The sequence below is a fragment of the Scyliorhinus torazame genome, chromosome 13 (assembly GCF_047496885.1).
Source record: "Scyliorhinus torazame isolate Kashiwa2021f chromosome 13, sScyTor2.1, whole genome shotgun sequence".
Lineage (NCBI taxonomy): Eukaryota > Metazoa > Chordata > Chondrichthyes > Carcharhiniformes > Scyliorhinidae > Scyliorhinus > Scyliorhinus torazame.
Genome location: NC_092719.1, coordinates 223205360 through 223221983, shown reverse-complemented (window position 1 = coordinate 223221983; position 16624 = coordinate 223205360). Strand labels below are relative to the sequence as shown.

General features: G+C 57.8%; 1 long non-coding RNA gene across 1 annotated transcript in view; it reads right to left on the bottom strand.

Annotated features, from left to right (window-relative positions):
• Positions 1-554: 554 nt before the first annotated feature.
• Positions 555-16624, bottom strand: part of LOC140387764 (uncharacterized) — a 120910-nt gene continuing 104840 nt past the window's right edge. The window contains exons 4-5 of the long non-coding RNA XR_011934008.1: positions 2070-2155; positions 555-795 (exon numbers count right to left, since the gene is read on the bottom strand). This is a non-coding gene — a long non-coding RNA (uncharacterized lncRNA). The remainder of the gene's footprint in view (positions 796-2069; positions 2156-16624) is intronic.

Below are 16624 nucleotides of genomic sequence, written 5' to 3'. Positions count from 1 at the left end.
TACACACGGCTGCCACTGTTCGTCGGTGGTGGAGGGAGTGAATGTTTGTGGCTGGTGTAGCAATGAAGGGGACTGCTTTGTCCTAGATGGTGCTGAGCTCCTTGTGTGCTATTGGAGTCATGCTCATCCAGGCAAGTGGAGAGTTTCCATCACACTCCTGACTTCTGTCTTGTAGATGGAGGACAGGCTTTGGGGGGTCAGGTGAGTTACTCGACCTGTAACTGGACTAGCCACAGTATTTATATGGTTAATCCAGTTCAGTTTCTGATTAGGATGCCAGTAGTGGGGGATTCAGCGATGATAATATTATTAAAAATCAAGGGAAATGGTTAGATCCTCGCTTGTTGGAGATGGTCATTGCCTGGCACTTGTGTGGCATGAATGTAACTTGCCCCTTGCCAGCCCAAAGCCTGGATATTGCCCAGGTCTTGCTACATTTGGGTATGGGCTGCTTCATTATCTGAGGACAGGTTGTTACGCTTTATTGGTCTTCCCAGAGACACCCACATCGAGAGTGAATCTTTTAAAAAACACACTCAAATGAAACTCAAGAATGATCAGGAGGCCTGGGTTTTATCAGATGTTATTGTCACAATTTGCAGACATAACTTTTGCAAGGTACTAGTTCAGACTTTCCAAGAAATGTAATTGAGAACTGGGATTCCTCTTGCAAAGACGTAGGGATATTAACCACTCGCAATACATCAAAACTGTGAACTACTGTGGGAAAACTGTTCAAGAACTTGTGAACTTTCCGTCAAGTTTTCAAACATTGAGACTTCTTCATCCTTCGTTCTGTAGGAGAGACAGAAAAATGCTCAAGACACGTGTCAGAAAGCAACCAATCCCAGTGCCAGTTAAACACAAGTTGGGTAAATATTTAGAGGAATTCTCAGGTTGGGTAAAAGTGTTGCCAGTCCCTACATTAGAATAAAAAGAAATGGCGGCTGCTTATGTTCGGAAATAATTGAAAAAAATGACCTCCTGGACAAAAAAAGCCATGGTTCAGATTTTCCAGATGGGAGGCCCCAAGTGGAGGATTCAGTCCAGTTCCAGGCCCCGCATTTCAGGAAGGGAGTCACTGTCTTGGAGGGGGTTGGAGGGAGGTTTTCTGGAATGGGATGAGGTGATGAGATACCTTAGTTGCAGAGAGAAACTACAATCTTGAGCAGAGAAACCTTTGGGGAGATTTAATAAAGGTCTTCAATCCCGGCCCTGGGTCACTGTCCGTGTGGAGTTTGCACATTCTCCCCGTGTCTGCGTGGGTTTCACCCCCACAACCCAAAGATGTGCAGGTTAGGTGGATTGGCCACGCTACATTGCCCCTCAATTGTAAAAAAACAACAATTGGGTACTCTAAATTTCTTAAAAGACGGGTCTTCAGTAGGGTCTGGAAAGAGTAAATTGAGAGAAACTGGGCTGGATTCTCTCTGCTTTCGGCATTCTCCGTTGTGCGGACATTGCACCCACGCCCCGGGGATTTCCCAACAGCGTGGGGCTGCCCACAAGGGGAAACCCCATTGGCCGGCTGGGTGGGTCGGAGAATCCTCCCCTCTGTTCCTTGGCAGGGGGGCCATTAACCAGAGGTCACAGGTTTAAGGTCATGGGGCAAAGGAACCGTTGGGGGAGGGTGAACCTTGTATCCAAATCCCTCCATGGTGCTGCCCCCCCCCAATCTCTGGCACCTCCTCCAATCCCGCTACTCTCTGGGAGCTCTGTGTTCCCCAGTTGCGCCCACATCCGCATTTCCTAAACTCTGTCATTCCCTCCTTCAGCCTCTTCCTCTCTTGACCATTCTTCTTCAAGAAGCTGAAAACGTACCTTTCTGACCAAGTTCTTGATCACTTGCCAATCTATCTCCTTCTGTGGTTCAGTCTCAATGTCCCAATTATGCGCCAGCGGGACATTTTACTCACATAAATGCAAGCTGGTGGGGCCAATACTGGTCTGAAATACTTCACATCAATGAGCAAGTATTAGTCTAACCGCAGTTCTCTGGGTTCCTTGTTCAGTAATGAATGACCTGGCCTCTCCCACTCTGTCCTGTCTCTTCAATGCCCAATATTTACCTGCAAACAATTCTAGTTATTCATAAATAATTGATGAAGTGGATCGTGGTGCCTCTTAGACTCCTCCAAGGTTCTTTATCTTGCTCCTATATGCAGCCCGAGGAAAACAAAGACAGAATGAGATATAAACAAACTTTGAAGTTCACAGCAAACACATTTAATAACCTTGGGCAGTAACTACAAACTATCGAGTATCAGTGTGCGGCAGGCAGAGGGTATAAAAGTGTCTTGCTGTCTCGACCTGTTGCCATGACTTCTCGTGTACCCATTCCGGCATCCTTAACTTATTTACTTATTTATGTGATACTTTTCAATTATTCAGCGAATTGCCTGTGTCTGCTGTGTCACTGACACCGTCTGCACAGCACTCTCCTCCATTTACACATCTACAGTACAAACGACTGCATTTATATAGCACCTTTAGTGTGGAAAACCAACCCACGGCATGTAACAAAGTAAATTGTACTGGACAACGTAAAGATACATTAAAACAGGTGATGTTAGTAACTTGAGGAAGCCAGCAGTGAGTCAACAGAATTTACTTAACTATATCCAATATTCTGCTTAAGGCAGCAACTCGCTCTCACTCCCTTGCTGGGAGAAGTAACCACATGATGCACGCTCAATGACCACTAAAGCGAGGTTGTAGTCCAACTGAAGGCTTTAATAAGCTAGATGTTTCCCCCAACAGCTCAGGTACAGAAAGAAGGCTGCTGGGGCGGCACGGGCTCTTATACCCCGCCCAGCAGGGCGGAGCTATCATACATTCTAACCAATAGAAAGCATACAGTTTCCACCAATGGTGCTTTAGCCTATCAGGTACCGTAATACCTATAATACCACACCACACCAGGTTCTCCTTTGGGCCGGCTTTTATGTTGATTTGAGTGGTGAAGGGTGCTGCGAGACGGTGGTAGTAATTGGCAAAACATAATCGTGTTAAGAGATGGTGCAAGATAGGGCCGAAGTCAGGAGCGGATTGTAATGGTTTGTATTTTGAGGGGCTCAGTGTTGCCATGAAATGTTGGGAAGGAAAGAAATTTAAACTCTACGATCGCTCCAGGGTCAGTGGCCAAACGCAGTGCCAAACTCTCCGACGCAGCGGCAAACTCTCCGACGCAGCGGCAAACTCTCCGACGCAGCGGCAAACTCTCCGACGCAGTGCCAAACTCTCCGACGCAGCGGCAAATTCTCCGACGCAGTGCCAAACTCTCCGACGCAACGCCAAACTCTCCGACGCAGCGGCAAACTCTCCGACGCAGTGCCAAACTCTCCGACGCAGTGCCAAACTCTCCGACGAAGCGGCAAACTCTCCGACGCAGTGGCAAACTCTCCGACGCAGTGCCAAACTCTCCGACGCAGCGGCAAACTCTCCGACGCAGTGCCAAACTCTCCGACGCAGTGCCAAACTCTCCGACGCAGTGCCAAACTCTCCGACGCAGCGGCAAACTCTCCGACGCAGTGCCAAACTCTCCGACGCAGTGCCAAACTTACCGACGCAGTGCCCAACTATCCAACGCAGCGGCAAACTCTCCGACGCAGTGCCAAACTCTCCGACGCAGTGCCAAACTCTCCGACGCAGCGGCAAACTCTCCGACGCAGTGCCAAACTCTCCGACGCAGTGCCAAACTCTCCGACGCAGTGCCAAACTCTCCGACGCAGCGGCAAACTCTCCGACGCAGTGCCAAACTCTCCGACGCAGTGCCAAACTTACCGACGCAGTGCCCAACTCTCCGACGCAGCGGCAAACTCTCCGACGCAGTGCCAAACTCTCCGACGCAGCGGCAAACTCTCCGAGGAAGCGGCAAACTCTCCGACGCAGTGGCAAACTCTCCGACGCAGTGCCAAACTCTCCGACGCAGCGGCAAACTCTCCGACGCAGTGCCAAACTCTCCGACGCAGTGCCAAACTCTCCGACGCAGCGGCAAACTCTCCGACGAAGCGGCAAACTCTCCGACGCAGCGGCAAACTCTCCGACGCAGTGCCAAACTCTTCGACGCAGCGGCAAACTCTCCGACGCAGTGCCAAACTCTCCGACGCAGTGCCAAACTCTCCGACGCAGCGGCAAACTCTCCGACGCAGTGCCAAACTATCCGACGCAGTGCCAAACTCTCCGACGAAGCGGCAAACTCTCCGACGCAGTGGCAAACTCTCCGACGCAGTGCCAAACTCTCCGACGCAGCGGCAAACTCTCCGACGCAGTGCCAAACTCTCCGATGCAGTGCCAAACTATCCGACGAAGCGGCAAACTCTCCGACGCAGTGCCAAACTCTCCGACGCAGCGGCAAACTCTCCGACGCAGTGGCAAACTCTCCGACGCAGTGCCAAACTCTCCGACGCAGCGCCAAATTCTCCGACGCAGCGGCAAACTCTCCGACGCAGCGGCAAACTCTCCGACGCAGTGCCAAACTCTCCGACGCAGCGGCAAACTCTCCGACGCAGCGGCAAACTCTCCGACGCAGTGCCAAACTCTCCGATGCAGCGCCAAACTCTCCGATTCAGAGGCAAAATCTCCGACGCTGTGCCAAACTCTCCGACGCAGCGGCAAACTCTCCGACGCAGCGGCAAACTCTCCGACGCAGCGGCAAACTCTCCGACGCAGCGGCAAACTCTCCGACGCAGCGCCAAACTCTCCGACGCAGCGCCAAACTCTCCGACGCAGTGCCCAACTCTCCGACGCAGCGGCAAACTCTCCGACGCGGTGCCAAACTCTCCGACGCAGCGGCAAACTCTCCGACGCAGCGCCAAACTCTCCGACGCAGTGCCAAACTCTCCAACGCAGTGCCAATCTCTCCGACGAAGCGGCAAACTCTCCAACGCAGCGGCAAACTCTCCAACGCAGTGCCAAACTCTCCGACGCAACGCCAAACTCTCCAACACAGTGCCAAACTCTCCGATGTGGTGCCAAACTCTCCGACGCAGTGCCAAACTCTCCAACGCAGTGCCAAACTCTCCGGCGCAGTGCCAAACTCTCCGACGACGTGCCAAACTCTCCGATTCAGAGGCAAAATCTCCGACGCTGTGCCAAACTCTCCGACGCAGTGCCAAACTCTCCGACGCAGCGGCAAACTCTCCGACGCAGTGCCCAACTCTCCGACGCAGCGGCAAACTCTCCGACGCAGCGGCAAACTCTCCGACGCAGTGCCAAATTCTCCGACGCAGTGCCAAACTCTCCAACGCAGTGCCAAACTCTCCGGCGCAGTGCCAAACTCTCCGACGCAGTGCCAAACTCTCCGACGCAGTGCCAAACTCTCCGATGTGGTGCCAAACTCTCCGACGCAGTGCCAAACTCTCCGATGTGGTGCCAAACTCTCCGACGCAGTGCCAAACTCTCCGACGCAGTGCCAAACTCTCCGACACAGTGCCAAACTCTCCGATGTGGTGCCAAACTCTCCGACGCAGTGCCAAACTCTCCAACGCAGTGCCAAACTCTCCGGCGCAGTGCCAAACTCTCCGACGACGTGCCAAACTCTCCGATTCAGAGGCAAAATCTCCGACGCTGTGCCAAACTCTCCGACGCAGTGCCAAACTCTCCGACGCAGCGGCAAACTCTCCGACACAGTGCCCAACTCTCCGACGCAGCGGCAAACTCTCCGACGCAGCGGCAAACTCTCCGACGCAGTGCCAAACTCTCCGACGCAGTGCCAAACTCTCCGACGCAGAGGCAAACTCTCCGACGCAGCGCCAAACTCTCCGACGCAGCGGCAAACTCTCCGACGCAGCGGCAAACTCTCCGACGCAGTGCCAAACTCTCCGACGCAGTGCCAAACTCTCCGACGCAGTGCCAAACTCTCCTACGCAGTGCCAAACTCTCCGACGCAGCGGCAAACTCTCCGACGCAGTGCCAAACTCTCCGACGCAGTGCCAAACTCTCCGACGCAGTGCCAAACTCTCCGACGCAGAGGCAAACTCTCTGACGCAGTGCCAAACTCTCCGACGCAGCGGCAAACTGTCCGACGCAGTGCCAAACTCTCCGGCGCAGTGCCAAACTCTCCGACGCAGCGGCAAACTCTCCGACGCAGTGCCAAACTCTCCAACGCAGTGCCAAACTCTCCAACGCAGTGCCAAACTCTCCGACGCAGCGCCAAACTCTCCGACGCAACGCCAAACTCTCCGACGCAGTGCCAAACTCTCCGACGCAGTGCCAAACTCTCCGACGCAGTGCCAAACTCTCCGACGCAGAGGCAAACTCTCCGACGCAGCGGCAAACTCTCCGACGCAGCGGCAAACTCTCCGATGCAGTGCCAAACTCTCCGACGCAGTGCCAAACTCTCCGACGCAGAGGCAAACTCTCCGACGCAGAGGCAAACTCTCCGACGCAGCGGCAAACTCTCCAACGCAGCGGCAAACTCTCCGACGCAGTGCCAAACTCTCCGACGCAGTGCCAAACTCTCCGATGTGGTGCCAAACTCTCCGACGCAGTGCCAAACTCTCCGACGATGTGCCAAACTCTCCGACGCAGTGCCAAACTCTCCGACGCAGCGGCAAACTCTCCGACGCAGTGCCCAACTCTCCGACGCAGCGGCAAACTCTCCGACGCGGTGCCAAACTCTCCGACGCAGCACCAAACTCTCCGACGCAGCGGCAAACTCTCCGACGCAACACCAAACTCTCCGACGCAGTGCCAAACTCTCCGACGCAGCGCCAAACTCTCCGACGCAGCGGCAAACTCTCCGACGCAGTGCCAAACTCTCCGACGCAGCGGCAAACTCTCCGACGCAGTGCCAAACTCTCCGACGCAGCGCCAAACTCTCCGACGCAGCGGCAAACTCTCCGACGCAGCGCCAAACTCTCCGACGCAGCGCCAAACTCTCCGACGCAGCGCCAAACTCTCCGACGCAGCGCCAAACTCTCCGACGCAGCGCCAAACTCTCAGACGCAGTGCCAAACTCTCCGACGCAGTGCCAAATTCTCCGACGCAGCGGCAAACTCTCCGACGCAGTGCCAAACTCTCCGGCGCAGTGCCAAACTCTCCGACGAAGCGGCAAACTCTCCGACGCAGTGCCAAACTCTCTGACGCAGTGCCAAACTCTCTGACGCAGTGCCAAACTCTTCGACGCAGTGGCAAACTCTCCGACGCAGTGCCAAACTCTCCGACGCAGTGCCAAACTCTCCGACGCAGAGGCAAACTTTCCGACGCAGTGCCAAACTCTGTGACGCAGTGCCAAACTCTCCGACGCAGTGCCAAACTCTCCGACGCAGTGCCAAACTCTCCGACGCAGCGGCAAACTCTCCGACGCAGTGCCAGACTCTCCGACGCAGTGCCAAACTCTCCGATGCAGTGCCAAACTCTCCGACGCAGCGCCAAACTCTCCGACGCAGCGCCAAACTCTCCAATGCAGCGCCAAACTCTCCGACGCAGCGCCAAACTCTCCGACGCAGCGGCAAACTCTCCGACGCAGCGCCAAACTCTCCGACGCAGCGCCAAACTCTCCGACGCAGTGCGAAACTCTCCGACGCAGCGGCAAACTCTCCGACGCAGTGCCAAACTCTCCGGCGCAGCGGCAAACTCTCCGACGCAGCGGCAAACTCTCCGACGCAGCGCCAAACTCTCCGACGCAGTGCGAAACTCTCCGACGCAGTGCCAAACTCTCCGACACAGCGGCAAACTCTCCGACGCAGTGCCAGACTCTCCGACGCAGTGCCAAACTCTCCGATGCAGTGCCAAACTCTCCGACGCAGCGCCAAACTCTCCGACGCAGCGCCAAACTCTCCAATGCAGCGCCAAACTCTCCGACGCAGCGCCAAACTCTCCGACGCAGCGGCAAACTCTCCGACGCAGCGCCAAACTCTCCGACGCAGCGCCAAACTCTCCGACGCAGTGCGAAACTCTCCGACGCAGCGGCAAACTCTCCGACGCAGTGCCAAACTCTCCGGCGCAGCGGCAAACTCTCCGACGCAGCGGCAAACTCTCCGACGCAGCGCCAAACTCTCCGACGCAGTGCGAAACTCTCCGACGCAGTGCGAAACTCTCCGACGCAGTGCCAAACTCTCCGACGCAGAGGCAAACTCTTCGACGCAGAGGCAAACTCTCCGACGCAGTGCCAAACTCTCCGATGCAGAGGCAAACTCTCCGACGCAGCGCCAAACTCTCCGACGCAGTGCCAAACTCTCCGACGCAGCGGCAAACTCTCCGACGCAGTGCCAAACTCTCCGACGCAGTGCCAAACTCTCCGACGCAGAGGCAAACTCTCCGACGCAGAGGCAAACTCTTCGACGCAGTACCAAACTCTCCGACGCAGTGCCAAACTCTCCGACGCAGAGGCAAACTCTCCGACGCAGAGGTAAACTCTCCGACGCAGCGCCAAACTCTCCGACGCAGTGCCAAACTCTCCGACGCAGCGCCAAACTCTCCGACGCAGCGGCAAACTTTCCGACGCAGCGCCAAACTCTCCGACGCAGAGGCAAACTCTCCGACGCAGTGCCAAACTCTCCGACGCAGTGCCAAACTCTCCGACGCAGCGCCAAACTCTCCGACGCAGCGGCAAACTCTCCGACGCAGTACCAAACTCTCCGACGCAGTGCCAAACTCTCCGACGCAGTGCCAAACTCTCCGACGCAGAGGCAAACTCTCCGACGCAGTGCCAAACTCTCCGACGCAGCGCCAAACTCTCCAATGCAGCGCCAAACTCTCCGACGCAGTGCCAAACTCTCCGACGCAACGCCAAACTCTCCGACGCAGCGGCAAACTCTCCGACGCAGCGCCAAACTCTCCGACGCAGTGCCAAACTCTCCGACGCAGTGCCAAACTCTCCGACGCAGCGGCAAACTCTCCAATGCAGTGCCAAACTCTTCGACGCAGCGCCAAACTCTCCAATGCAGCGCCAAACTCTCCGACGCAGTGCCAAACTCTCCGACGCAGCGGCAAACTCTCCGACGCAGAGGCAAACTCTCCGACGCAGCAGCAAACTCTCTGACGCAGCGGCAAACTCTCCGACGCAGTGCCAAACTCTCCAACGCAGTGCGAAACTCTCCGATGCAGTGGCAAACTCTCCGACGCAGAGGCAAACTCTCCGACGCAGAGGCAAACTCTCCGACGCAGTACCAAACTCTCCGACGCAGTGCCAAACTCTTCGACGCAGAGGCAAACTCTCCGATGCAGAGGCAAACTCTCCGACGCAGTGCCAAACTCTCCGACGCAGAGGCAAACTCTCCGGCGCAGTGCCAAACTCTCCGACGCAGTGCCAAACTCTCCGACGCAGCGGCAAACTCTCCGACGCAGCGCCAAACTCTCCGACGCAGCGCCAAACTCTCCGACGCAGTGCCAAACTCTCCGACGCAGTGCCAAACTCTCCGACGCAGCGCCAAACTCTCCGATGCAGTGCGAAACTCTTCGACGCAGTGCCAAACTCTCCAACGCAGTGCCAAACTCTCCGACGCAGTGCCAAACTCTCCAACGCAGTGCGAAACTCTCCGACGCAGCGCCAAACTCTCCAACGCCGTGCCTAACTCTCCGACGCAGAGGCAAACTCTCCGACGCAGAGGCAAACTCTCCGACGCAGCGGCAAACTCTCCGACGCAGCGGCAAACTCTCCGACGCAGTGCCAAACTCTCCAACGCAGTGCGAAACTCTCCGACGCAGTGCCAAACTCTCCGACGCAGTGCCAAACTCTCCGACGCAGTGCCAAACTCTCCGACGCAGAGGTAAACTCTCCGACGCAGCGCCAAACTGTCCGACGCAGTGCCAAACTCTCCGACGCAGAGGCAAACTCTCCGACGCAGAGGCAAACTCTCCGACGCAGAGGCAAACTCTCCGACGCAGCAGCAAACTCTCTGACGCAGCGGCAAACTCTGCGACGCAGTGCCAAACTCTCCAACGCAGTGCGAAACTCTCCGACGCAGTGCCAAACTCTCCGACGCAGAGGCAAACTCTCCGACGCAGAGGCAAACTCTCTGACGCAGAGGTAAACTCTCCGACGCAGCGCCAAACTCTCCGACGCAGTGCCAAACTCTCCGACGCAGTGCCAAACTCTCCGACGCAGCGCCAAACTCTCCGACGCAGTGCCAAACTCCCCGACGCAGTGCCAAACTCTCCGACGCAACGCCAAACTCTCCGACGCAGTGCCAAACTCTCCGACGCAGCGCCAAACTCTCCGACGCAGTGCCAAACTCTCCGACGCAGTGCCAAACTCTCCGACGCAGCGCCAAACTCTCCGACGCAGTGCCAAACTCTCCGACGCAGTGCCAAACTCTCCGACGCAACGCCAAACTCTCCGACGCAGTGCCAAACTCTCCGACGCAGCGCCAAACTCTCCGACGCAACGCCAAACTCTCCGACGCAGTGCCAAACTCCCCGACGCAGTGCCAAACTCTCCGACGCAGCGCCAAACTCTCCGACGCAACGCCAAACTCTCCGACGCAGCGGCAAACTCTCCGACGCAGTGCCAAACTCTCCGACGCAGCGCCAAACTCTCCGACGCAACGCCAAACTCTCCGACGCAGTGCCAAACTCTCCGACGAAGTGCCAAACTCTCCGACGCAGCGCCAAACTCTCCGACGCAGCGCCAAACTCTCCGACGCAGCGGCAAACTCTCCGACGCAGTGCCAAACTCTCCGACGCAGTGCCAAACTCTCCGACGCAGCGGCAAACTCTCCGACGCAGTGCCAAACTCTCCGACGCAGCGCCAAACTCTCCGACGCAATGCAAAACTCTCCGACGCAACGCCAAACTCTCCGACGCAGCGGCAAACTCTCCGACGCAGTGCCAAAATCTCCGACGCAGTGCCAAACTCTCCGACGCAACGCCAAACTCTCCGACGCAGCGGCAAACTCTCCGACGCAGCGCCAAACTCTCCGACGCAGCGGCAAACTCTCCGACGCAGCGCCAAACTCTCCGACGCAGAGGCAAACTCTCCGACGCAGTGCCAAACTCTCCGACGCAGTGCCAAACTCTCCGACGCAGCGCCAAACTCTCCGACGCAGCGGCAAACTCTCCGACGCAGTACCAAACTCTCCGACGCAGTGCCAAACTCTCCGACGCAGTGCCAAACTCTCCGACGCAGAGGCAAACTCTCCGACGCAGTGCCAAACTCTCCGACGCAGCGCCAAACTCTCCAATGCAGCGCCAAACTCTCCGACGCAGTGCCAAACTCTCCGACGCAACGCCAAACTCTCCGACGCAGCGGCAAACTCTCCGACGCAGCGCCAAACTCTCCGACGCAGTGCCAAACTCTCCGATGCAGTGCCAAACTCTCCGACGCAGTGCCAAACTCTCCGACGCAGCGGCAAACTCTCCAATGCAGTGCCAAACTCTTCGACGCAGCGCCAAACTCTCCAATGCAGCGCCAAACTCTCCGACGCAGTGCCAAACTCTCCGACGCAGCGGCAAACTCTCCGACGCAGAGGCAAACTCTCCGACGCAGCAGCAAACTCTCTGACGCAGCGGCAAACTCTCCGACGCAGTGCCAAACTCTCCAACGCAGTGCGAAACTCTCCGATGCAGTGGCAAACTCTCCGACGCAGAGGCAAACTCTCCGACGCAGAGGCAAACTCTCCGACGCAGTACCAAACTCTCCGACGCAGTGCCAAACTCTTCGACGCAGAGGCAAACTCTCCGATGCAGAGGCAAACTCTCCGACGCAGTGCCAAACTCTCCGACGCAGAGGCAAACTCTCCGGCGCAGTGCCAAACTCTCCGACGCAGTGCCAAACTCTCCGACGCAGCGGCAAACTCTCCGACGCAGCGCCAAACTCTCCGACGCAGCGCCAAACTCTCCGACGCAGTGCCAAACTCTCCGACGCAGTGCCAAACTCTCCGACGCAGCGCCAAACTCTCCGATGCAGTGCGAAACTCTTCGACGCAGTGCCAAACTCTCCAACGCAGTGCGAAACTCTCCGATGCAGTGGCAAACTCTCCGACGCAGAGGCAAACTCTCCGACGCAGAGGCAAACTCTCCGACGCAGTACCAAACTCTCCGACGCAGTGCCAAACTCTTCGACGCAGAGGCAAACTCTCCGATGCAGAGGCAAACTCTCCGACGCAGTGCCAAACTCTCCGACGCAGAGGCAAACTCTCCGGCGCAGTGCCAAACTCTCCGACGCAGTGCCAAACTCTCCGACGCAGCGGCAAACTCTCCGACGCAGCGCCAAACTCTCCGACGCAGCGCCAAACTCTCCGACGCAGTGCCAAACTCTCCGACGCAGTGCCAAACTCTCCGACGCAGCGCCAAACTCTCCGATGCAGTGCGAAACTCTTCGACGCAGTGCCAAACTCTCCAACGCAGTGCCAAACTCTCCGACGCAGTGCCAAACTCTCCAACGCAGTGCGAAACTCTCCGACGCAGCGCCAAACTCTCCAACGCCGTGCCTAACTCTCCGACGCAGAGGCAAACTCTCCGACGCAGAGGCAAACTCTCCGACGCAGCGGCAAACTCTCCGACGCAGCGGCAAACTCTCCGACGCAGTGCCAAACTCTCCAACGCAGTGCGAAACTCTCCGACGCAGTGCCAAACTCTCCGACGCAGTGCCAAACTCTCCGACGCAGTGCCAAACTCTCCGACGCAGAGGTAAACTCTCCGACGCAGCGCCAAACTGTCCGACGCAGTGCCAAACTCTCCGACGCAGAGGCAAACTCTCCGACGCAGAGGCAAACTCTCCGACGCAGAGGCAAACTCTCCGACGCAGCAGCAAACTCTCTGACGCAGCGGCAAACTCTGCGACGCAGTGCCAAACTCTCCAACGCAGTGCGAAACTCTCCGACGCAGTGCCAAACTCTCCGACGCAGAGGCAAACTCTCCGACGCAGAGGCAAACTCTCTGACGCAGAGGTAAACTCTCCGACGCAGCGCCAAACTCTCCGACGCAGTGCCAAACTCTCCGACGCAGTGCCAAACTCTCCGACGCAGCGCCAAACTCTCCGACGCAGTGCCAAACTCCCCGACGCAGTGCCAAACTCTCCGACGCAACGCCAAACTCTCCGACGCAGTGCCAAACTCTCCGACGCAGCGCCAAACTCTCCGACGCAGTGCCAAACTCTCCGACGCAGCGCCAAACTCTCCGACGCAGCGCCAAACTCTCCGACGCAGTGCCAAACTCTCCGACGCAGTGCCAAACTCTCCGACGCAACGCCAAACTCTCCGACGCAGTGCCAAACTCTCCGACGCAGCGCCAAACTCTCCGACGCAACGCCAAACTCTCCGACGCAGTGCCAAACTCCCCGACGCAGTGCCAAACTCTCCGACGCAGCGCCAAACTCTCCGACGCAACGCCAAACTCTCCGACGCAGCGGCAAACTCTCCGACGCAGTGCCAAACTCTCCGACGCAGCGCCAAACTCTCCGACGCAACGCCAAACTCTCCGACGCAGTGCCAAACTCTCCGACGAAGTGCCAAACTCTCCGACGCAGCGCCAAACTCTCCGACGCAGCGCCAAACTCTCCGACGCAGCGGCAAACTCTCCGACGCAGTGCCAAACTCTCCGACGCAGTGCCAAACTCTCCGACGCAGCGGCAAACTCTCCGACGCAGTGCCAAACTCTCCGACGCAGCGCCAAACTCTCCGACGCAATGCAAAACTCTCCGACGCAACGCCAAACTCTCCGACGCAGCGGCAAACTCTCCGACGCAGTGCCAAAATCTCCGACGCAGTGCCAAACTCTCCGACGCAACGCCAAACTCTCCGACGCAGCGGCAAACTCTCCGACGCAGCGCCAAACTCTCCGACGCAGCGGCAAACTCTCCGACGCAGCGCCAAACTCTCCGACGCAGAGGCAAACTCTCCGACGCAGTGCCAAACTCTCCGACGCAGTGCCAAACTCTCCGACGCAGCGCCAAACTCTCCGACGCAGCGGCAAACTCTCCGACGCAGTACCAAACTCTCCGACGCAGTGCCAAACTCTCCGACGCAGTGCCAAACTCTCCGACGCAGAGGCAAACTCTCCGACGCAGTGCCAAACTCTCCGACGCAGCGCCAAACTCTCCAATGCAGCGCCAAACTCTCCGACGCAGTGCCAAACTCTCCGACGCAACGCCAAACTCTCCGACGCAGCGGCAAACTCTCCGACGCAGCGCCAAACTCTCCGACGCAGTGCCAAACTCTCCGATGCAGTGCCAAACTCTCCGACGCAGTGCCAAACTCTCCGACGCAGCGGCAAACTCTCCAATGCAGTGCCAAACTCTTCGACGCAGCGCCAAACTCTCCAATGCAGCGCCAAACTCTCCGACACAGTGCCAAACTCTCCGACGCAGCGGCAAACTCTCCGACGCAGAGGCAAACTCTCCGACGCAGCAGCAAACTCTCTGACGCAGCGGCAAACTCTCCGACGCAGTGCCAAACTCTCCAACGCAGTGCGAAACTCTCCGATGCAGTGGCAAACTCTCTGACGCAGAGGCAAACTCTCCGACGCAGAGGCAAACTCTCCGACGCAGTACCAAACTCTCCGACGCAGTGCCAAACTCTTCGACGCAGAGGCAAACTCTCCGATGCAGAGGCAAACTCTCCGACGCAGTGCCAAACTCTCCGACGCAGAGGCAAACTCTCCGGCGCAGTGCCAAACTCTCCGACGCAGTGCCAAACTCTCCGACGCAGCGGCAAACTCTCCGACGCAGCGCCAAACTCTCCGACGCAGCGCCAAACTCTCCGACGCAGTGCCAAACTCTCCGACGCAGTGCCAAACTCTCCGACGCAGCGCCAAACTCTCCGATGCAGTGCGAAACTCTTCGACGCAGTGCCAAACTCTCCAACGCAGTGCCAAACTCTCCGACGCAGTGCCAAACTCTCCAACGCAGTGCGAAACTCTCCGACGCAGCGCCAAACTCTCCAACGCCGTGCCTAACTCTCCGACGCAGAGGCAAACTCTCCGACGCAGAGGCAAACTCTCCGACGCAGCGGCAAACTCTCCGACGCAGCGGCAAACTCTCCGACGCAGTGCCAAACTCTCCAACGCAGTGCGAAACTCTCCGACGCAGTGCCAAACTCTCCGACGCAGTGCCAAACTCTCCGACGCAGTGCCAAACTCTCCGACGCAGAGGTAAACTCTCCGACGCAGCGCCAAACTGTCCGACGCAGTGCCAAACTCTCCGACGCAGAGGCAAACTCTCCGACGCAGAGGCAAACTCTCCGACGCAGAGGCAAACTCTCCGACGCAGCAGCAAACTCTCTGACGCAGCGGCAAACTCTGCGACGCAGTGCCAAACTCTCCAACGCAGTGCGAAACTCTCCGACGCAGTGCCAAACTCTCCGACGCAGAGGCAAACTCTCCGACGCAGAGGCAAACTCTCCGACGCAGAGGTAAACTCTCCGACGCAGCGCCAAACTCTCCGACGCAGTGCCAAACTCTCCGACGCAGCGCCAAACTCTCCGACGCAGCGGCAAACTCTCCGACGAAGCGCCAAACTCTCCGACGCAGAGGCAAACTCTCCGACGCAGTGCCAAACTCTCCGACGCAGTGCCAAACTCTCCGACGCAGCGCCAAACTCTCCGACGCAGCGGCAAACTCTCCGACGCAGTACCAAACTCTCCGACGCAGTGCCAAACTCTCCGACGCAGTGCCAAACTCTCCGACGCAGAGGCAAACTCTCCGACGCAGTGCCAAACTCTCCGACGCAGCGCCAAACTCTCCAATGCAGCGCCAAACTCTCCGACGCAGTGCCAAACTCTCCGACGCAACGCCAAACTCTCCGACGCAGCGGCAAACTCTCCGACGCAGCGCCAAACTCTCCGACGCAGTGCCAAACTCTCCGATGCAGTGCCAAACTCTCCGACGCAGTGCCAAACTCTCCGACGCAGCGGCAAACTCTCCAATGCAGTGCCAAACTCTTCGACGCAGCGCCAAACTCTCCAATGCAGCGCCAAACTCTCCGACGCAGTGCCAAACTCTCCGACGCAGCGGCAAACTCTCCGACGCAGAGGCAAACTCTCCGACGCAGCAGCAAACTCTCCGACGCAGCGGCAAACTCTCCGACGCAGTGCCAAACTCTCCGACGCAGCGCCAAACTCTCCGATGCAGTGCGAAACTCTTCGATGCAGTGCCAAACTCTCCGACGCAGTGCCAAACTCTCCGGCGCAGTGCCAAACTCTCCGACGCAGCGGCAAACTCTCCGACGCAGCGCCAAACTCTCCGACGCAGTGCCAAACTCTCCGACGCAGCGCCAAACTCTCCGATGCAGAGGCAAACTCTCCGACGCAGTGCCAAACTCTCCAACGCAACGGCAAACTCTCCGACGCAGTGGCAAACTCTCCGACGCAGGGCGAAACTCTTCGACGCAGTGCCAAACTCTTCGACGCAGTGCCAAACTCCCCAACGCAGTGCCAAACTCTCCGACGCAGTGCCAAACTCTCCAACGCAGTGCGAAACTCTCCGACGCAGCGCCAAACTCTCCAACGCAGTGCCTAACTCTCCGACGCAGAGGCAAACTCTCCGACGCAGAGGCAAACTCTCCGACGCAGCGGCAAACTCTCCGACGCAGCGGCAAACTCTCCGACGCAGTGCCAAACTCTCCAATGCAGTGCCAAACTCTCCGACGCAGTGCCAAACTCTCCGACGCAGTGCCAAACTCTCCGACGCAGCGCCAAACTCTCCGACGCAGTGCCAAACTCTCCGACGCAGAGGCAAACTCTCC